Below are 23,801 nucleotides of genomic sequence, written 5' to 3'. Positions count from 1 at the left end.
CTGTGGAAGGATGTGTGGATCCAGAATTGGCCTTCACAGTCACTTATGGACTCACTGTTAAAACCGTGTTCATGGAAGACAATCTTACTCAACTACGAGTGATCGCCAAAGAAGAAGAAGAAAAGGATTATTGGAAGTTTTAACATTAAACAGACATCTCTTAATAACAATAAAAGGCCAGAGAAATGTTGATTTGGGAGTCTCTAAAATTCCCTCACAGATGTTCTTCAAATCCTGGTCTCTCAGCCTCCACAGGCACACAACTAAGGGAATATAAAACATTGTGCTTCAGGATTTCAGGCCAGTATTAAACTATTCTTAAAATCCTTATTTGGAGTCTTGTTTGCCAAATCTAACACCTCGTGGCTGTTGCGTTCTTCTGCAGCTGACCCAGGCACTGAAACCTGTGGAATTTTGTCAGAGGCTTGGAGCAAATGACGATGCATCTTTGCCATGGCATTGCCACAAATATATGTCTGCCGGTATTAAATTTTTTACTGAGATTAGCATAGGGTAGACGTAAGAGCCCTCTCAGGCAGGGGTTTATTGTAGAATTGTTGCTCCTCATGCCCACAAGCTTCTTCTTGTTCAGTGTCCACATGACATCATCATCAAAATACTGGCCCCTTACTGCTGCAAAAACCTGGTAAGTAAAAATAACTCTTTACACAAATCTGCAACCACTGCTGTGTGGAAACACATTTGCACAAGAGATTAGCAAGGAATATAATGACTTGGGGAAAATTAGATGTGTGGAAATGTGCATACAGGAAAACTGCATCTGAATGAGCCAATTGCGATGGAAGGTTTCCATCTGGAAGCTCCCTTAGTATAGGCAGAAGTCTGAAGAGTGACTTCATGGGGAAAGTGCTCACTTTGTAAGGTTAATATATCAAGCTGGGAAATATCCCAAGGAAAGATCCATGAAAGCGTAAGTATTGATGTGGAGAGATGCATCTTAACTAAATGTAGCAACCACTGGACACCCATCTATTTCCATCTTTCATTATATGAGTCCATTCCACAGCCCCTGTAGAAGAGATTCTGTTTGATAAAGCCTAATACCATAGCCAGTGAGGTGGTGTTAATAGAAGCAAAAATTGTCATTCATTGTATCAATAGTTTTAGTTCTCTTGCACAGTCTTGTGCAAGTTTACTCATAAATACTAAGTCCCACGATGTTCAATGGATATGAGGCAGGGATAGGGAAGCTTTGGCTCTCCAGATGTTAAAAAAGGTAAGGTAAAGGACCCCTGACAATTAAGTCCAGTTGCAAACAACTCTGGGATTGCGGCGCTCATTTCACTTTACTGGCAGAGGGAGCCAACATTTGTCCACAGACAGTTTTTTCTGGGTCATGTGGCCAGCATGACTCTGGTGAAACCAGAGCAGCGCTCGGAAACGGCATTTATCTTCTCACCGGAGCAGTACCTATTTATCTACTTGCACTTTGATGTGCTTTCAAACTGCTAGGTTGACAGGAGCTGGGACCAAACAATGCGAGCTCACCCCGTTGCGGGGATTCGAACCTCCAACCTTCCAATCGGCAAGCCCTAGGCCAGGGATCCCCAACCTGTGGCCCTCCAGATGTTATGGCCTACAACTCCAATGATCCCTAGCTAACAGGACCAGTGGTCGGGGAAGATGGGAATTGTAGTCCAAAACATCTGGAGGGCCAAAGGTTGGGGATGCCTGCCCTAGGCTCTACAATTCCCATCAGCCCTGACTTTTGGTTGTGCAAGCTGAGAGTGATGGGGATTGGGAGTCCAACATCTGGAGGGCCCCACACTGATGTACAGGATTGCAGCCTGTGACTCTAGATTCCATGTTCAGCACAGCTCATCCTTGTCAGGAGCCTGTGTCAGGTTGGCATTTGATCTAGAATACCAGTCACTATATCTAAACATGATACAATAAGTATGGCTTTGGGGGGGAAAGCATACAGTTCAGGCCCTTATTCTATCAGCACTGCAATATCACCCTGGGACCTGATGGTAAAGAGTTGGTAAGAAATCTAATAATTTAAGTAATAATAATAATAATAAATCTAAAAAATTAAGTAATAATAATAATACCACCATAGGGCTTGTCCACATTTGATCATACACACTGCCCAGGCTTGCACCCCATGGAGGTCACTTTGGTGCTGCTAACACAGCAGTTCAACTTTACCCCTGGAGGCACATATTTGAATTTGTACATGAAGAGCAACTTGGTCTTTCCCATTCATACCAACAGGTGTCCCCTTTTATGTTTGTCCTCATCTTCTAATTTGTTGATTCTCTTGTGCCAATTAAGTGCTGACAGGGCATGAGCACAGACAGCTGTATGCACACCTGGTTGTTGTTTTTTAAAAATAAAATCCCCTGCCTATGAAGTGTGCAAAAGCACACGAGTCATTTGTAAATTCTCAGGATGCACTTTTGCACTTTTCTGGTTTTGTGCAAATTTGAGGAGGGAGGGAGAGAGACAGAGACAGAGAGATCATTTTGCATGAGGATTCTGATTCTGGCCCCCACGCAAGTTGGTGGAACACGCATAAGCCTATTATGCCCTCATTCTGCCCTCTTTTGGGTCCTAAAGGCCCTGCTCATCAGCAGTCACACATCATTTGAATGTGCACAAAATGGTCACCATCTGTATATATGGTGGTCAGCAAAGCTGGAAATAGTTATGAGCACAGCCATAAAAGAAATGAAAGTATTGAGGAAGTGGGCATGGAAAGGGAAGTATCATAAAGGGACAATCTGCCCACCCAAAAACCCACTGAAACAAGTCATCTATGACCCTGAGCAGTTTGGAAACTGACCTACCCCCAATTTATTGGATAATCCCCATATCAGGTAAACCCAAATTTACAAAGGGAAAAACATCAAGATTGTGTTGTTTGAGTTAACTTCATGCAGACTATTACAAATTAACTGGGGATGCAGACAGCTGCAAACACAATAAAATCCCATGTAGACAAGACCATGGTTAGGTGAGCCTCAATTTCTCTTGGGTTCTCTGCAAAGGCACATGGCTCTCCATTTCATTAATTAAATGGTTAATCAGAATCACCAGCTTCTTGACTCAGTGACACCCCACCCTGGGCCAGCCTCTTATTTTGACGGCTGGGCTGTCCTGCAATGCTACTTGAACTAGTCTCTCATAACCCCAAGTAGCATTCTGCGTCTGGTGCAATCCACCCTAGAAAGGGCACTTTTCAGGTCAGAAAAAGAATGGAGCACAGAAGGTTGGTCTTGCTTTGTGGTAGAATCAGCTTCACAGGGAAGCTGCCCTTTTTTAAAGTCACATTTGACTAGAAGAATGATATGTAGCAAGGAAACAGGACCTGGAATAAATAAGCACAAAGCACATTTCCTAGAAAAATGTGATTAAGTACAGGTTGTAATCTTATGTGTGGTCTGACCTTTAAAGTTAGAGCACCCATGGTGGATGAAGAAAATAATCTAATTGACCAAGGAAGAGTACAATAATTGCACAATAAATTACCTATATGTTAGGAAGGATTCTTCCTAAGAGGACAAGCTGCCCCAATCCCACAAGGAATGAAAAAAGCTTAGGTTATGTTGTTTCTTCTTGCCAAAGCAACAAAAGGAGCTAAACAAAAATGCAAACTATTTTAATTGATCCCGCCTGGCTCCCTGGGGGATGATGTGTTCCTCGGCTTGCAGACAACAGAACCAAGGAAGTTGTCCCATATTCATCTGCCGATTGTCTACTCAGAAACGTGGAATGCACTGAGCACTAGCAAAAATGAGATCAGAGATTGGCTTGGAAGCATCTGAAGACAAATGCCTGCAAACTGGAGTCTCACACAGTAGTGCAGAGGCCAGGGAATCTCATTTTACTGTGGATTAGCTCTTTAAATCAATTGCTTTTCTTTTTCTTTATGAAGTGTCAGCTATGTGTATGTCATTGTGCACGCATTAGAAAAACCAGAAGAAAACTAATGCATGTGAGGGCTCCCAAGATGATGGAAGGAGGCCAAAGGAACAGGAATGAAGAAAATAACAAATCAATTATTATTTCCAAGTATTTGCACATGCTCAAAGATGTATACTTTTACACCAAGTTAGAGCAGCTGTAATGGACATTATAGAACTGGCTGCACAACCAGTGATCCAAGCATGGATTGTGAGGTGTTTAGCAATCCCCACTTCCATGTTTGCAGTCCTAGGCAGGCAGCAAAAAGCAGAAAGTTTATCATGCCCCTTGTATGCCACACAACCTATGCAAGTCTATTCTATAGAACAGGGGTGGCTTTCCAGATGTTGTTGAAGTCCAGCTTCCATCATCCCTGACTATTAGCCACGCTGGCTGGAGCTAATGGGAGTTGGAGTGCAGTCACCTTTAATTATTTATATAGTTAAGTACAATAATCAAGTACTAGACTGTTAAAAATACTAGTGCTTAACAGAAAGATGTAGTTCAATAAAATTGTATACCGTTACTATTAATAACTACCCTCCTATTCTATACAATCTATTGCTACTATGCCCTGCTATCCTGTACAATGGAAGATGCACTCTTCCATTGTCTCCCGAGACAGATGGATGCCAATTAACTTTTCCTATACATATTTCAATAGTTAAATAGCCTCACTCTGCCTAACAGTGCTGCCAACAAAGTCCAGCCTTTGTCCAATGCTGCCAACAAAGTCCAGCCTTTGTTTGCAAAAAGTGATCTGACTGGGAATTAGCATCCTTAGACATTTTGCAAACCTGTAATAAGGGATTGGTCCCTACTAAAGACCAGAAAGCCAGACTCAAGCAAAGCTTGAAACACAGAGGAAGTGGGAAAGGAAGCTTGTGGGTATTTGTTTCTTCTCCCTCTCCCTCCACCCCACTACAGCCAAGAAATAAAGAGAACTGAGGGACTTCCAGTCTGGCGCCCTCACCGATCAGCAAGGGAAACCTCGGGCTCCGAGGTCCCTAGCGCCGCTGAGGAAGGGGTGAGCCGCTCGAGCAATGCGGTCACCCGGAAAAACCTCAGATCGGGCGTTCTGGGGTCATGTAGATCCAGCAGTGCTTTGCGAAGTCCCGCTCGCTGCCCGGTAAGCTCTTTTTTCAGAGCTCTGAGAGCAGTTAGAACGGGATGAAGCCTTGGGTCCATTTGCTAACTCAGCAGCGCGAAGCTCCAAGCTGACGGCTATGAAGCGTCAGATACCTCCAAAAATACAAACTGGGTCATGAGTACAATTTTGGATTTGGACAGAGGCAGATTTGGCCAGGGAGGGGAGTATAAAAGGGAACGGAGGTCACTCCCCCCGCTCCCCGTATCGAGCGAACTGTGTTACAGCTAATTTGCCTTCAGCTGAGAAGAAATAAATTGAAGCAGTGGAAATTCCCTTTTAAAGTGGACCTAAAATCTCTTCACTTGGAAGCAGAACCAAGGGAAAGAGGATTGATTTGCTATCCGGATCTGCAAAATATTGAAAGGGAAAGGAAATACCTCCCTGTAATCTGGGAACGGCTCCCAGGAAGTTGCGACCGGCCACCATTATGATGCAACAATGTAACAGCAAGAATGATATTTTCAAACGTCTTGAATGTCTGGTTTTTTGAACTGTAACAAAATTGAGAGTTCTGAGGGACATAAGCTAAAGAGAAGCAAGGACTAGTATATATATAATTCTTTTTTGATATTCTGGAAGTAAAAATAAAGGAGGAGGAAAGAAGAAATAGCACCATCTCGGGCACAACAACCCAGACCAGGCTTGAAATACGAGAAGACAAAGGATGCAGCCAGACAAAGCAAAGAGTTCACAACTTGATAAGAACTGGGTACAATGTCTGTTGGAACTAGCCCAAGAAATACTATGGGAATTGCACAAAGACAAAAGACAGACTTTAGAGGAAGATCATTTTCCACCACCAAAGGAAAACTTGTTGCCACAAGCAAAAGACTTGGTAAATAAGAACTTTATTATAATAGAAGAAGAGACACAGGAGGAGCGGAAGAATTGGAACCTGGGGCAACCGGTGAGAGAGGAAGCACAGGACTTAGATTTGAATTATTATGCGCTGGAAGAGGAGGACATTTGGGAACAGGTTCTCCTAGTGAGAGAAGGAGAACAGGTCCCAAACAGAGACTATGATGCTGTGGCAAAAGAGGAAGAAGGGGTATGGAGATGCACTCCTCTAGTGGGAGAAGGGGAGCGCAAGCCATGCAGTGGTTATGCTTTGGGAGTGGAAAGCATGAAAAATGATGATTGGTATGGGAGATGGGCTAAAGAATTCGTACAACAGAATGGGAGGATGGGAGAGTGGTATGGGTTGGAGTGGACAAGAGTTGGTGTGGGTTGAAAGATATATTGAGCTTTAATCGATGGATGGATTAAAAAGGTCTGAAATTGGATTGGATCAAGGGGCTGGTCGGGACACCTAGGGAAACCTTATCCGGGGAAGGGAGGGGGGATTTAGATGGGAATGTTTTATTTTTGTGATAGATGTTAGAGGTGGAATAAAGTGGGGTACTTTTGGGGGAAATTAAAGGCTAAAGGGGAATAATTAGAGATAGATATAAAGATGAATTCTAAGGATAATTAAAAAGATTATTAGGTGAGGAATAAGATTTGTAATGTGGCATTATAGTATTAAGATATAGATTTGTAATATTAGATAGATTTTCTTTTGCTTTTTGCTTTTTTGAATATTTTGAAAGCTGTGTGAATTAGGTATAAGGTAGACTCGAGAAGGGAGGGATGGGGAAGTCAGGAAGTTATGAATAAGTAATATTGATAAAATTGTTTTTCTTTCTTTTTTCCTGGTATTTTTGTTTTTCTTTTTTTCTTATTTCTTTTTTATTTATTTATTTAGCTTTGTATTTTTTATGTGGATTTGGGTAATGACATATTAATGATGGAATGTTGTTATAAATGTATTTTTTGAAAATCTTCAATAAATATATTTTAAAAAAATAAATAAAGAGAACTGAGGGCTCACCCAGACTTTCTTTCATGCCACGTTTCTAAGCAGAGGTCTGCGGAAAACCCAAATTGCCGTTTGTTCCATTTCAATGTTAAGGAGCAGGTTTTCACGGGGGAAATGCCAGGGAGGAGCACTCAGATACGGCACTTTAAAGCGCAGGGCTGTGCCTAGAAAGCGTGGGGCAAAAGGTAAGTGTGGATGAGTCCTGGGTCACCACACCTCCTATACACACACACACACACACACACACACACACACACACACACACAGAAAAGTAGATTAAACAGAGCAATTTAATACAGAGATTAGTGCCTCTGAGGGTACAAAAAGTGCTTTCTCCTAATCAGGGTGTGTGCACCCCTTATTCCTTGAGTCCTGAGGAGTCGATTCATAGTAACTAGCGAAGTTAAGATGGTAATTCCCTACCTCAGATGCTTCAGAGATTATTGGAATGGCATCTTGTTCCTCATGTTCCTGCTTGAGGCCAATGAGCAATATAAAAGCCAGACAGTAGTTCTGTAAAACTTAACTGGAAAATCTGGACTCCTGTCCAATCAGCAGCCACATTGTCTTCCCCAGGAGTAGACAGCAGGAATACTCACTCTTTTCTGCTGGGTCTTCCTTCCTTAAGAGCAGGTAGCAGGCAGGAGCAATATAATCACATGAAGAGCAGAATAACTCACTGTCACGATTCCTTACATCCTGCTATGGACTGACTGGTGCTTAACCATGGCTGATAAGTGCTCTTCCCATGCCTGCGTATGTGATCACTGTACATAGCATGGCTGATGGCCAGGGAGTGAACATTACTGGGTCACATTTTGCATGCATGCATTGGAAAATGTCTCCAGTTTATGGGATGTTCATGCACTTGCTGAAAGTGCATTTTCCCACTCTCTTCTTTGGGAGAGGAACTGCTTTCTTCCCAGGTGTGCAACTTGATGCTCACTGAATAAGGGACCAGAAGTAGCATTTCTAAACATGAATAGCTTGCATTGTGGAGAAAACAGCTACAAGATCTATATGCAACATGGTTCTAAATGTGTTCATTCAGAAGCATATTCAGGATTTAAGCCTGTGGATAGACCAAGACATTTGTCTGTACAGCAGCTGGCACATTGGTGTGTTAAATAAATATTAAGTAGTTATAATTGGGATGAATATATACTCTGTGTTCCCTTCATCTGCTTGGAGTCCAAGATATTCCTTTTCTATGGCTCTAAACCTGGGGGAGATGTTGCTTTCTGCATTCATTTCACACATGGAAGTTTTATGTTCTCCAGCCTGAGCCTTGTTTTAAGCAGTTAATCATAATAATTTTTTCCTGTTTTGTTTGTTTAGCTACAGGATGTTTAAGATTCCTCTCTTCTTTTGCCCTTTCGGCAGCTGCTCTTATTGTTTTGCCTCTGTCTCTGCTTTCTTGCGGTAGCTTTCTACGTATTTCACAACAGGATGAAGATCAAACACCCCCCATAAAGATTAAAAAATGGCAAAATAATGAGGGAGGAACCACAATAAACTAGATTCATTTCTGAGATTGGAAGTCCTCTCTTGACTCTTCTTTTTTAACTGGGTTTTATGAACAAGAATAATAAGAAAAGGCTTAACTGGGTTTTATAAACAAGAATAGGGACCCAGGTGGCGCTGTGGGTTAAACCACAGAGTCTAGGGCTTGCTGATCAGAAGGTCGGCGGTTCGAATCCCTGCAACGGGGTGAGCTCCCGTTGCTCGGTCCCAGCTCCTGCCCACCCAGCAGTTCGAAAGCACATCAAAGTGCAAGTAGATAAATAGGGACCGCTCCGGCGGGAAGGTAAACGGCGTTTCCATGCGCTGCTCTGGTTCGCCAGAAGCAGCTTTGTCATGCTGGCCACATGACCCGGAAGCTGTCTGCGGACAAACGCCGGCTCCCTCGGCCTATAGAGCGAGATGAGCGCTGCAACCCCAGAGTCGGACACGACTGGACCTGATGGTCAGGGGCCCCTATACCAAGTTTTCTCATGTATGTATGTCAGAAAGATACCATAATAAATGTGGAAAACAACATATGTTTTATTATTAGTGGTGTGTGTATAAGTTCTTGGTTTATGGTCCAGCAGCTCTGTAAGGTTATCAAAGTGAACCATTTCCTTGAGAAATGACCAAGCACAAAACTGGACATTCAGCAAAGACCCAGATTCAGGAACCCAGATTGCTACAAACAGTCTTAAAAAATAGAGGGGAAGGACATACTTTGTTTTACAGGATATGTTTCAGATGTCACAGACAGACCAGTTTCAGGCAATTGATGAATGACCAGTCATCTCTCAACCAAATGTGGTCTGGACCAACTAGCCAATTGGCCTTGCCTGGAATGAAAAAACAGCAATGCTCTTTTTTTTTTTTGCCAGGGTCGGGAGAGAGATATAGACCTTTGGCAGCATAAAAAATGTACCCTGCTCTGCCTCCTTCCATACATGTTTTTCCCCTACATGATAGCAGATAGCAAAATGGCACTGAAGCCTTTTTGTATTGAAGTTGTTTGTTCTGTGCAAACACATACACATGTGCTACAGAAAACAAAGAAAGGAGCACAGCAACCAGAAAACAGCATGGAGGATCAATTTGAAACAAACATGCAAATCTTCTTTGTCTTACATTTTAGATTGTTCCAGTGCTATTTTTCTAGAAAAAGAGGTGCTGGAACTCACCATGAACACTTCCCTTTTTCTCTTATAATGACAATGGTGCCCACCTGAAAAGTGCCAGAACTGAGTTCCGGCGAGTCCCTGCTGAAAAAAAAGCCCGGGGTTGATTCATGAAACAAGTAAATGTAAATATGCATTAGTAAGAGACCATGTAAAAGGTCCTTTCTGACCAAAAGGTGGCAATGTTGCTCTCCCCTCTAACTCCAGGCAAGGGGGAATGTCAAAAATGTCACTATCTGGTTATATAAATATACTTTTCAGACCTACAATAAGGGTAATATGATTTTTTCATGCAATCAGCATTATACTTTTTAAAATCTCGGCATGATTTGAATTCAAAAGTGGCAGTAGGAAAATATCCTACTCAACACATACAAGCCACTATGCAATTTATCATTTACTGTCTGCTGCTATTTGCCAACTCCCCCAAAACTGGCTTTTTTTGGGGGGGGGTAGTATTTATGTATTTATGGAATTTGTTGTGCGGCACTCTTCAAGAGAATGGCTTACTGAAGAATGATTCAGTTGAAACAATATTTTCCTCTAATTAGGAAGTAAGAACTTGTGGGCTTTTGCATTAATTACTGTGCATTCTTTATCAATTGTTCCTTGGAAAATTAGATTGCGGCCACTGTACCCTGAAACAATATTTGCAAAGTAGGATGAATCAGGATATTGAATCATGATCTAAAACATCTCTTGTATGATCTAAAACATCTCTTGGATAAATCACAAGTCTTGCTCAAAGTGCCAAAAAGAACAGAAATAGCATCATGACATTTACAAAAATGAGAAATCCCTGATTTCCAAACACCTAATATTATTCAAACTTTCTAAAGTTAGCAATGCAAAGTTCAACAGAGAAGTAGGGCTCATTTTTCCCCTGTCAAATGCTGAAGGTTACAGTTTCACACAATCAAAAACCAGCTTTGGCCTTTCATTCTAATCCAGAATTATCTCCTCCTAGAATGTTTCCCCTTTCATTTGTATAGTCTTGGTTGCCTCCCTTTAAGCCTTAGTTTCCTGTTTATTAGCTGCCTACTATGCAACAACGGCAGAGAATCTGGAAGCAGCAATCCCTGTGCTCACTTGTGAATGGATGCTTTGAATATAGCATTCCACATGGCTTTTCAAGACATGTCTGTGTGTCATGCCAACATGCACCAGCCTCTGAAATAGTGCAATCATGTTGTCAAGATGTGCCATATGATGGTTGAGGACACACAGGGTCCGCCCATGCCACTCTGCCCCTGAGCGGCCCACAACCCCCCATGTAGGTTCTCATAGCTGGGCCAAGATAAGCCGCTTAACTTTCCAAAGATGGCTGACCTCTCATCAACACATCAGCCATCTTCATCCCTCGGCATAGGAATGATTTTTACTACATCACCTTATCTGGAAAAGTTTTTTGTCAGTCTTATAACAAGTTTGCATTACTTGTGTCTATGCTGGCTTTTCTCTCTCCCTGCAAAACTGTACTGTTTCTGGGCTTTCCCTAGAAGTTTGAGAGCTTTTCTATACATGCATTATGCAGAAAGAAATGGTACAATTCTCAGCTCCATCACCATACTGCAGGTAAGGTCATATTTTCTATAATAAACAAGGGAGTGGTTTGTTGCAGAACTTTTGTGTTTGCATGGGTGAATGTTAGAAAATGTGTCATCCACCTTCAGTCTGAAGTTGTACTGGCCATATTTGTACCTCCTTATTCCATGTAATTGGAATTGCGCTCATTTCACACGCTAGCAAGGTTATGCTCAAAATTCTACAAGGCAGGCTTAGGCAGTATGTGGACCGAGAACTCCCAGAAGTGCAAGCTGGATTTCGAAAGGGCAGAGGAACCAGAGACCAAATAGCAAACATGCGCTGGATTATGGAGAAAGCTAGAGAGTTCCAGAAAAACGTCTACTTCTGCTTCATTGACTATGCAAAAGCCTTTGACTGTGTCGACCACAGCAAACTATGGCAAGTTCTTAAAGAAATGGGAGTGCCTGATCACCTCATCTGTCTCCTGAGAAATCTCTATGTGGGACAAGAAGCTACAGTTAGAACTGGATATGGAACAACTGATTGGTTCAAAATTGGGAAAGGAGTACGACAAGGTTGTATATTGTCTCCCTGCTTATTTAACTTATATGCAGAATTCATCATGCGAAAGGCTGGACTAGATGAATCCCAAGCCGGAATTAAGATTGCCGGAAGAAATATCAACAACCTCAGATATGCAGATGACACAACCTTGATGGCAGAAAGCGGGGAGGAATTAAAGAACCTTTTAATGAGGGTGAAAGAGGAGAGCGCAAAATATGGTCTGAAGCTCAACATCAAAAAAACCAAGATCATGGCCACCGGTCCCATCACCTCCTGGCAAATAGAAGGGGAAGAAATGGAGGCAGTGAGAGATTTTACTTTCTTGGGCTCCTTGATCACTGCAGATGGTGACAGCAGTCACGAAATTAAAAGACGCCTGCTTCTTGGGAGAAAAGCAATGACAAACCTAGACAGCATCTTAAAAAGCAGAGACATCACCTTGCCGACAAAGGTCCGTATAGTTAAAGCTATGGTTTTCCCAGTAGTGATGTATGGAAGTGAGAGCTGGACCATAAAGAAGGCTGATCGCCGAAGAATTGATGCTTTTGAATTATGGTGCTGGAGGAGACTCTTGAGAGTCCCATGGACTGCTAGAAGATCAAACCTATCCATTCTTAAGGAAATCAGCCCTGAGTGCTCCCTGGAAGGACAGATCGTGAAGCTGAGGCTCCAATACTTTGGCCACCTCATGAGAAGAGAAGAATCCTTGGAAAAGACCCTGATGTTGGGAAAGATTGAGGGCACTAGGAGAAGGGGACGACAGAGGACAAGATGGTTGGACAGTGTTCTCGAAGCTACGAACATGAGTTTGACCAAACTGCGGGAGGCAGTGGAAGACAGGAGTGCCTGGCGTGCTATGGTCCATGGGGTCACGAAGAGTCGGACACGACTAAACGACTAAACAACAACATTCCATGTAATGTGTAGTAGACCAGATGTGTCTAATACACATTAGGTGCCAGAGGTTCTTTCCATTTGTGGACTCTGTGCTTGTTGCTTAATTCATAGCAGGTTTTAGCCACCGCTGACACCATGTCATGTTAAATAGTCTGGCTTTTTTAGATGTTTTATTTCTACTGCCTCTGCCTCTATAAACACCATTGTTTCCTCCTGATGAAATCAAGTGCCTCTCAGACAGGAAGTGTTCCTATTACACTATAGGTTCATTGTGACCTCTCTTTGCAGCCTATTTTCCGAGCCATCAAAACAACTTTAAAAGATGCATTCGAAACAAGTTTTTTTACACTTTTCCCAAAGCACAGTTCTCTGTAAAATCCACATGTGGATATGCTGACAGTTGGTGACTGTGGTGGGTTGATCCACACAACCAGTTCGCCCAATAGAAAAGAATGCTGACCTCCCCCTCCCTCCCCCCAAATAGTCAAAATGTAATGTAATACCCCTGATGAATCATTATTGTATTTATGAGGATGGGGAACCGAACCCTTGGCTTACCTCCTTTGTGTGCCAAGGCAGAATTTTTATATACAAGGCCAGTAGTAATAAATACATTATTATTTTTCAAAAAGGAAAAAAGAAACTCTGTAATAATACAGCTGTTGGGGAAGGTGATCACAATGATGATGTTTGTGACACGGCCAATGCATTTAGTAGCTGGAGTTTATATAGGGAAGGAGGAGTCACCTATCATCACATCATTTATCAGGCTGTTTATTGCCTTGGGTGACACATGTGCTTGTTTAGTTTGTGCTGGTGTGCAGCCTAGATTATTTCTTTGGCTCTGGCTCTAGAGCAGAAAAAGCAAAACGGCTCAATTTTCAAAATAACCATATGGAGTAACTATGGCCCAGGTGTATGTGTTTGCACACACCCATACATGCACACATGTATTTTAGGTCCTATTTCCCTTGTTTTATTGCTTTTCTTTATCTTTCTAATGTTCATAGGTGTTTACTACAGCAATGAACAGAGACATGCATAGTTGCTTATTTGATTGATTAGCTCTTTTGCGAGGGCTACGGTACCTTATCCCACACTTCCTTCAACTACAAGATAACCTGCAATCAAGGAACGTGGGTGGCGCTGTGGTTTAAACCACTGAGTCCCTTGGGCTTGCTGATCTGAAGGTCGGCAGTTTGAATCCGTGCGACGGGGTGAGCTTCCGTTGCTCTGTCCCACCTTCTGCCAACCTAGCAGTTTGAAAGCACGCCAGTGCAAGTAGATAACAGAAGGTAAATGGAGTTTCTGTGCGCTCTGGCTTCCGTTCCGTTGCACCATATGTGGTTTAGCCATGCTGGCCACATGACCCAGAAAGCTGTCTGTGAACAAATGCTGGCTCCCTCGGCTTGAAGCGAGATGAGCACCACACCCCATAGATGTGACTGGACTTAACTGCCCAGGGCTCATTTACCTTTACCTTTTACCTTACTTTTACCTAATCTGGAATCATAGAATCATAGAATTGTGGAGTTGGAAGGAACCCCAAAGGACATCTAGCCCAACAATGCAGGAATCACAGCTAAAGAATCCCAGACAGGAGACCATCCAACCTTTGTTTAACCTTGCACCCACCCACATACATGAAGGTAAGTTCCCCACCTTCTACTATCAAACAGCTCTTACCACCAGAAAGCTCTTCCTAATGCTTAGACAGAATCTCGTTTCTTGTCAGATGAATCCATTGGTTCCTTTTTTTTTTTTTGCTAAAGAACAGCAAAAAAACAATCTTGCCCCATCTTCCATGGGAAAGCCCTTAAGATATTTGAAGATGGCTATCATTTCACCTCTCAGTCTTCTCCAGACTAAATAGACCCAACTCCCTCAACCAGGAGCAACACATTTCCCCAGAACTGTCATATGGTATTGTATGAAGGTAATAAACGCCACTTAAGAGTGCTGCTGTTTGAGTAATGGGCAATAAGAAATCTCTTCCACATTCATTTGCATAGGAAATAAAAGGATGCTATACCGTGTCAAATTTGTCTCTTCTGGAAGTTCCTTGCATAACTCTTCTATGATAGCTAAGACTTTCTGCTAAGGCCCCATTCCACACAGCATTAAACCAGAGCCATGGGTCTTTCTGATTGATTTTTCCATTGCTGGGCTATCACCAGGCATGCTGCAGTCAGGAAAAAAACCCATTAATACTTTAAAATCCTTAAGACAACTTGAGGTAAAGTCCAGTGTAAGAAGTGTTAATGCTGGATTAGGCTGCAAGGGTTGTTTAGTGGTAATAGAAATAACCGTGAAAATATTGATGCTAATTTTTTGTACAATAATACATCCCCACTATACATGCATATCACATCCAGGCTTCCCACAGCATTTTTAACACAAAACTTTAGCTAGTCTTACTGGTGTCCAATACCACTGAAAAAAAATTAATCTAATCTAAAAGGAAATAAAATATGCCAGGTGACAGGTATAGTAATTAGCAATATAGTTTGTTCCCTGACAGCAAACACATTTTTCCTTATTTACTAAACTGCAGAGAAAGCTTTGATTTCCTTGATTCTGTCTTTATCAGAACATCAGTAATAATAACTTTCTTTCTGTAAGGTACTAAATAGTGGCAAATCCTTACAATTCCTATGTAGCTGTCATTTTAAGTACACTTACTTGGGAGTCCCAAATGAAAGAATATGCTAAAAGGGTGGGGGACTTTTTTGGCCCAGTGTATGTCCCCACCCCTTATATTCAATACAGGAACTACATATCCCCTTGAAGTGAAAAATGGCATCCAGCTACTTGTGTGTCTGCAAGGCATGACCACAAATGGTGGGTGGGGCAGATTTGGGAAGTAACTCTACCCTGGATCATCTGTTCATGGCCTTAAAGGATTTTCAATGAACAAATCTAGCTCTACCAAAAGCCAGATCTGGAGAGATTGTGTGTGTGTGTGTGTGTGTGTGTGTGTTTTCCAACCCAGAATCTCTGAGGGCACTTAGTGGAGAGGCAGAAGCAACTGCAAAACATGTAGATGTCCAATACTTGCTGTCCTCACCCAGCAAGGGCAGAAGTTCAGACTCCCAGGATTTATACCAGGCCTGGCCAATTCAGAGGCTACACACTGCCTGCCAACTGCAGTGAGTGATGTTGCATACCCCTATTTCTCTCTGTGCCTGAAGACGACTCTGAGGTCTGAGAGCACAGTCCCAGGAAGTTGTCACTACGCTATAGCCCAGCCTCCAGCATGCTATGGAGTCTCACCCCAGAGTTCCCATGTTAGCTTCAGCAGTGAAGGAGCAGCAGTTTGACAGGAAGAAATTAAGCAGGCACTGCTTTTCCTGGCACGCACATAAATTGAGGGAGAAACCTTCACCTGCATAATTTCTGTGTGTCAGGCTGCTGTTATAAAGGCATAGCTGCAGAGCCAGTAAAAAAAAGTTGGCAACCCCATATGGGACGAAGGGGGGAGGGCGAAATGCACAAGCCAAACCCTGGGAGTGTCTGACAAAGGGTGCCTGAAATTAAACAGATACGGGAAATTCCATCCCTTGACGTTCCGCGAAGGAAAAACAAAAAATAATAATACAAAGATCATATCATAATTAAACTGATAAAAGGGGGATGTTGTACACAAATAGCAATTCTGCTGGAGTTTGCCATGTTGTTTGGTGTTTTTGCAACATATTAGGAGCACTTCCACGTTGGAGTTGTACTGTATTGTCTTCTGAAAAAAAAATAATAATAAAAGGAAGTAAAACCAGGGCATGATAGTGGTTTATCAAATGATGCATGGTGTGGGAGAAGTGGATAAAAAACAAAATTTCTTCCTCTCCCATAATACTAGGAGTGGTAGTTGAACTAAATTCTACTCAAAGCAGACCCATTTAAATCAATGAACCTAAATTAGTCATGCCCATTAACCTGAATGGGTCCACTCTGGGTAGGATTCATGGTGAGTACCACCCTAGGACTCCAGGCCTTGTAGCTGAAAGATTGAGAAGTGCTGCAGCTTAGTGCCAGAGCATCTGCTTTGGATGCAGATTTCCCCAGGTTCAATCATCTGCAGGTATGACTGGGAGTGTCCCCTGCCTGAAACCCTGGACAGGCATAGCTGGTCAGTGCAGACAATACTGAGTTAGATAGACGGACCAATGGCCTGACTCAGTATAAGGCAGTTTACCATGTTCCTAATGTTGGAAGATTCAGGATACACAAAAAGAAGTACTTTTCCATCGAAGGACTCCACCAAGCACTGTTTAAAATATTGGAAGAACATTACAAGCACTTTCTCTATTCTTGGCCAGGAGAGTATGTGTGACTTTTACAATCCATATTAGACATGAGTTTGAAACTTTGATTTGAAACTTTTCTCATTATCCAGATTCTAGAATAAAAAATATTTGGGCCCTAATCCAGAGGACTGCAGGAACAGTGGACAGCTTCATGGATGCTCAGCACATGTGGAGAAACAGTGCAGATCGCAGAGTGTCAAGATGCAAAGGGATCCCTGAAGCATAAACCACAGAGCAAAGCAACTCATCTCCACTGGGTCTTTCCTCCATGAAGCAGTTGCCGAGACTGAAGATCGTCACCTCCTCAGAGCTGCCTAGGTCCTCTCCTCTCCAGGGTTTTTTCTAAGCAGTCTGAGACTGCACCTGCACAAAGCTAGCTTCAGACTCTTCATGCCTCTCCTGGTTCTGGGAGACCAAGGGACAGAGGAGCTTGTTGCAGCAGGAGAGGGAGGCACCCATGCCTCTTCCCCAGCTGAACTCATCTCTGCCTCTTAGCCTCCCTTTTCTCTTGCTCCAGCTTCTGATTTTGATTCTAGATTTCTCTCTGCCACAGACTCTCTGAGCTCACTAAGTCCTGTTACCTCTTCAGCTTCTGACACCTCATCCTCCCAGTCTTCTTCCTCTTCTCCCTGTGACCACTCATCTTTCTCCCACCAACAATCCCTGGGTTCTGAGCCTTCGTCCAACCAGTCCATGGCTCCATACCCTTCTGAATCCCTCTAAGGAACCCATCATGATGTTGATAAATCCTCCATAGATTAGGGAAACCATACCTACATATAGTATTTTGCACTGCCCCATCCACCTCCAGTGAGAGAGCATGCCAAATACTGCAACATGCAAGTACTGCTTTATAAGCGATATTTGCTTTGTTATACTGTATCTGCTTAACTTCTGGGAGAGTTACAACTGCCGCAGATGGTATATAGCAGCCTCAGAGAGGTGAACACTGAAACATGGTATATTACTGCCATACCTTAAGAGACCACATGACAAATGCACCCACTCCTGTGAAAGGTGTCATACCCATCACAACGCCATCTTAAGAAACAAGAGGCTCCTGGAGGTTTCCCCATTTTCTTATCCTTCTTTTAAAAAGTGTATGTATTGGGACAACCCGTTTTGTGAGGAGAGCTAGAATTCGTTCTTGGCTTCTTCAGGGCTGAATGCTCAAGAGAGCAACTGCGAAGCATTCCCTGCTGTCAGGCCAAGTGTGCACATCGTCCAGAGCGTTATTGGGGTCAACAGAACTGCTCTCAGCATGAAAGAGGAAGCCTCCACGTGGCAGCATCTTGCGTCACTGCAGGGCCTGCTTGTCCAATTGCACATTCCAGTGTACGGCTGGCTGCTGGTGGTACACATAGGACTCTGGAGTTCTAATTAGTCTTACTGTGTTCATCATCAATAATTCCATGTCAAGCCATTATGACATCTGTTTTACAAAGCCAAACTACACACACACACAATATAGCATATATTATAACTCATTCTACATTTTGGGACCTGTCAACAGTTTTGGAGGAAGAGTTTAGCAGTTTTACATCAGGGTTAACAACTAAATGTTGGCACTGACCCCCAAATAGATGCAATAGATGTTGTTGATTTTAACCAGATATTATATGTATCAGTTGGCCACAGTGTTAGGAAGTGTCCTTGGCAGTTTATAGCAGCAAGACAATGACGCTAGTGGTAATCTGCCAAAACCTATATTCTAGCTCTTCTTCTTATCTGGTAAATCAGTTAATGCTTTCAGCGTTTGCTTCTGATATTCAAGTTTATACTAGTTGTTACGTGTGAGCTCATCCACTTCATTCCACATGTGTTCTTGATCCCCATATGAAATGTACATCTGAACCAACAACCATTTTATTGTGCTAGGGCTACCAAAGCTACTCGGGAGGAATGGCATCAGGATTCAGCGTTATCAGGCACCTGCCAGGACTGCCAACCCAGCTGGAGGGTTGACTTCCAATGGCCTAGAACCCCTTGGTCCTCCTCTATCCAGTTGCTCCCTGTCACCCGCATTCTTCAAGCAAGCAGAAAGAGGATGACAATAACTCACAGGGACCTCTGCATACCTTGTCCTCTCTGAGGGGTCCAGATGGGCAGGGGCAACAGCAGTGAGCTGGAGGAGGGCCTACTGAGAGCATCTTGTCCAAGTGCCCCCCCAAAGTCCTGGAACCAGCCCAGCTACTCTGACACTGTAGAGAAGAGGTGAGGAAACTGTGGCTGTCCAGATGTTGTTGGTCTCCAAACTCCCATCAATTTGAGCCAGCATGACCAATGATCAAGGGTGATGGGGGTTGTACTCCAGCAAGATCTGTGGAGTCACAAGCTCCCCATCCCTGATGCAGAGCCTGCATCTTTTCCATAGTTCCGAGGGCCCTTCTGTCCAGAGCCCCCCCCCCTCAGGGGGTTTCCTGTAGAACTGAGGGAAGGAAATACAGCACTCCGTTTTCCCACAACATACCTAACAAGGAAATCCAGCTGCTTCTGCAAAAGAGCAACAACAACTGCTGCTCCTTTTCTTCTTTGCTATCACTGCAGCCTGCCTTCATCTCACAGTGGAGCTTGGTCCCAGAAAGAGAAGTGAAGACAGGAGGAAGTGAAGCAGATACGCCTACCTATGTTCCACCTCTGGGCCCAATCCCAATGGTGACATGGCAGCAAGTGGCAAGCAGACAGTGGCACTGGCAAGGATCAGCAGCCTACTACCATCCGGAAGGATCACAGGTCTGTGGTAGAGCAAATACTTTGTATAAGAAGAGGTCCCCAGGTGGTCCAATCCCTAGCATATTCAGATAGGACTGGAAAAGAACCCTGCCTAGAACCTTGGAGAGAAGCTGCCAGTCAGTGAAGACAATCCTGAACTAGATGGACTAATGGTCTGGCTTCGTATAAGACAATTTTCTATGTTCCATGACGGTGCCTGAGATCAGAGGCACAGGTCAGGCAGCAGCACTTGGTCCTCCACTGCCAAGACCCTAGTAGTATCCACATTCTCTGGGCATGAACCAGACTTGCAATGAAGTTGTGGGACTTTTGAGGGGCACCAGGCAATGCTGCCAGCCACATCTTACATGTGCTGAAATTTCAGCAGTAGCAAGTGGCGCCCTTTCTAATTCCAGAGTTCATTCTAGGGCAAGCATTAATAGCTAGATTCAGGTAGTCCAGTCAGCAGCTGACCCCTGTCAGTATCTGCTCTCCCCACTGTCCAGGTGCTTGCCCCTTCTGATCATGTTTTGCCACTGGGTTCACATTCCAGCCTAGAACAATTTATATATTGAGATTGAGGCGACATTAACACCATGCATCTAAAGCACTAAGCTACCACTTTAAACAGTCATGGCTTCCTCCAAAGAATTCTGGCAGCTACAATTCCCAGAGTGGTTTAACAATCAAACTCCCTTCACAGGGAACTCTGGCAAATGTAGCCCTTTGAAGGAAATAGGGATCTCAATATCCTACCTTCCTAAAACATTTGGACTTTAAATAAATTATGCAGCACCATTTTTCACCATTTGAAGGAACATACATACATATATAATTTTATTTATATGCCACCTTCCCACAGTTCAAACCATGCTCAAGGCTGCTTATGACATGAAAAAATACATAACTACAACGTAACAAAATTAGTCATAAACAATAAATAAAACATAAAAAATACACAATCAAACTGAACAGTTTCCACATAAATCACAAGAAGATCTATAATAAAGATGCAAAAACCAACAGCAACAACCGCCCCACAAACAACACCCCAGCCCAATAGTCTGTTCAGCTTTTGTAGCTGGAGTCAGTCAGGGCCCCACCTTCCCAGGCCAGGCGGCAAAAGGCCTGCAAGGTCTTCCAGGACTCACAGCCAATATATGGTCTCACAGCCAACACAAGTCATGAAGTAAACTAGTGGCCAGCAAACCCAACAAAGGTATCTGTGGTGGAGGCAAGAATGTGGTGAATAAAGTTGAAACAACTTATCAACAAAATGACCCTGCATCAGGGAAGAAGAACCTGTGGCCCTAGATGTTGTTGCACTCCAATTCCCAACACTTGATCAGCCAGCATGGACAAGGTCAGGGCCAACGGAAGTTGTAGTCCAGCAAACTTCCCACCCCTGCACTACAGACTGCCAAGCCCCTTTTCTCCAGGATCTGTTTTCTAGTGTAATGGCTATGGGTGGAACATTGAAGCTCTTTGACACCCATTTGATTCAACCACCTTGAAGTGCTGCTTTCCAATCTGATGCCAAGCAAACTCACTCATTCCGCCCTTTTGAACTCAACATTACTAGGCAGCTCAAGGCTCATAAATGTAAGGGTCACATAAATGAGTTTTCATTGCTTAAGAATGGTTGTTGTAAGAGGAGAAGTTTAGGGATGCAAAGAACATTGTATCAGAGACTACCAGATGTGAAATACCGCCACCCCCCTCCAAGCAGCATGTTTTCAAAACCTTAAATGCAATCTTGTGAGGGTATCTCCTGATTACCTTAATTCTAACTGCTGCGTTTTTCAGTCTCAGTCTCATGCATTTTGAGAACACATGGTTGTCAACACCAAGGATTAGCATGTTGAAAGGAAACTTAGACCATGTCTTGAAATCATTCTGTTTCTCAGCCAGAATTCAATTTCCCCCTCCATTGTCTGTTTCTCTCTTGGAATTACCTCAAGCCACTTGTTTTGCATTATCCTGCATGATGTGCAATGTAAATAAAGAGCTTGTTTGTGACTACCAGAGAATTCCAAGATTCAGTCTTATCTTTCATTCCAGACGTTTATCCTTAGATGACTTTTCTCCTTTCCTCTCTGTGCACTTCAGCATGTGAGGAAGGATAGGGCAAAGACTGTCTTTACACTGACAAAGCATTTAATCCTTATACACATTTTCCACTATCCCATTTAGGGTGAACTGTTTAACAACAGTGTGATGCAGTGGGAAAAAGAGGTAATTTTATTCTAGGCTGCATCAACATTATAGTGCCCTGATAAAGGGAAGTAATAGTACCGCTCTATTCTGCCTTGATCAGACCACACCTGGAGTAATGTGTCTAGTTCTGAGCATCAGAATTTAAGAAGGATATTGACAACCTGGAATGTGTGAAAAGGAGGATGACCAAGATGATAAAGGGCCTTATGAGGAACTAAAGCACTTTCCCATGGAAGATGCAGCAAGATTGTTTTCTCCTGCTCCACAGGCTAGGACCTGAAACATTGGATTCAAATTACCAGAAAGGAGATTCTAACTAAACTGCAGGAAAAACTTTTTGACAGTGAGATCCGTTTGACAGTGGAACAAACTCCCACAAGAGGTGGTGGTGGACCCTTCTTCCTTGGAGTTTTAAAAACAGATATTGGAAGGCCTTCTGTCCTGTATGATCTAGTTGAGATTCCTGCATTACAGGGGGTTAGATGACTCTCAAGGTCCCTTCCAGCTCTACTATGATTCTAAGATCTAAAGTTTAAGCAGGGGATATATTTTATTGCAGTTAATTATTTTCGTTTTGGCCCTTAATTACATGATTTAGTACTTTACAATATCGTAGAATTTTACTATTACCAGTAATTATGTTGGGAAATGACTGAGGACACAATCTGAGGCGCCACTGAATTCAACAGAACTTACATATTCTGAGGAGACATGTTTAGGACTGCACTGTAAGTTGTTTCCATGTACTGTTTTATAGTAGTAGTTATTATTATTATTATTATTATTATTATTATTATTATTTATACCCCACCCATCTGGCTGGGTTTCCCCAGCCACTCTCTCTGACCTCTGCAGTTCTTCTTATCATTATAATTTGTCTAGTTAACTTAACAAATTCATCTCACATGAATTTTTGTTCTTACTTTTTTGACGTACTGATGTGTGGATTTGCTTATTCCCCATAAAAATTAAAATGGCAATTAACATATGTCTGGGTGGATCCCTCAGTGACAATAAAGCTTAAAATAAAAAGAATGTGATATGCGAACTTCAAAAAAACTGAAATGAAACTTCAGTTTACAGATCGTTTATGGTGCCCTTTAAATGTTATTTTCTGTTGCACAAAGACTGCTTACCATGGGGGAGCCACGGGGGGGGGGGGTGCAGGTAGGAAAGGCTGACATCACTTTCAGTCTCGGCCAGTCATGGTGGCTGGTGGGATTGTCCGCCAAAAAAATTCAAATTCAAATGGGCCTATCATGGCCCTTGAGCGGGGGCTGTGCTCTGGCAACAGACCTGGTGGAGCCAGTCCTCACTCAGGTCCACTGCCATAGCATAAAAGCCAGCTGCACTGCAAGCATGTGGCACAGTTGGAATCAGATGTCCCACCTTCCCACTCTGTATGTTGTTGGCTCTGCCAAGAGGTAGGTAGGCAGTGCATGTGTATGGCCAGGCTGTGGAATTAATCGGTCTAATTTTGGGGTCAGGGAGGAAGTTGCCTGCAGACCAATTGACCCTGCCTGGGATGGGGAGGGTGTCTTCCAAATAGCAACTTTCACAACTTTTATTGGGAAAAGGGCATTGAATTGGAACCTTAGTCCAAGCTGTGGGTGCCTCACCTCATGATCCAGGATCAAATTCAGGGTACCTGCTAAAGGGGTCCAAGGGTAGGGTTCTGTCCAGAAGCCCATACAGGGGCTAATGGGCCATATAACACCCCCCAATGGCGACCTGGTGGTATCACCCTATTTGATTTGCATCACAGAGGGACCTTTAACTCCATGATCAATACTGAGGTAGTTATCAGCCAGTGACCAGGTTGGCTGATTCAGGATATATATTGAATGCCTATGCCAAAGCCGACTTACATATCATTACTGTTGTGGCTATTTCGATCCCAAGCCAGTGTCATGTCATTTCTTGCTACTTCTACATCTCCAATCACCTCCTGGATGACCCTC

At 43.1% G+C, this 23,801-nt stretch overlaps 1 long non-coding RNA gene across 3 annotated transcripts in view; it reads right to left on the bottom strand.

Moving 5' to 3' along the window:
* Positions 1–23,801, bottom strand: part of LOC148687614 (uncharacterized) — an 82,283-nt gene that overhangs the window by 41,266 nt on the left and 17,216 nt on the right. The window contains exons 3-4 of one of the 3 annotated variants that reach the window (XR_015949344.1): positions 16,250–16,343; positions 14,652–14,789 (exon numbers count right to left, since the gene is read on the bottom strand). The exons of 1 other annotated variant lie outside the window; for it this stretch is intronic. This is a non-coding gene — a long non-coding RNA (uncharacterized LOC148687614). Of the gene's footprint in view, positions 1–14,639; positions 14,790–16,249; positions 16,344–23,801 lie in introns of those variants that run through there. One more of the 3 variants, XR_015949340.1, reaches the window with a different exon arrangement.

Source organism: Zootoca vivipara, chromosome 1 (assembly GCF_965207765.1).
Source record: "Zootoca vivipara chromosome 1, rZooViv2.hap1.1, whole genome shotgun sequence".
Lineage (NCBI taxonomy): Eukaryota > Metazoa > Chordata > Lepidosauria > Squamata > Lacertidae > Zootoca > Zootoca vivipara.
Note: the sequence above shows the minus strand (reverse complement) of the source record. Positions and strands in the feature narration are given on the sequence as shown.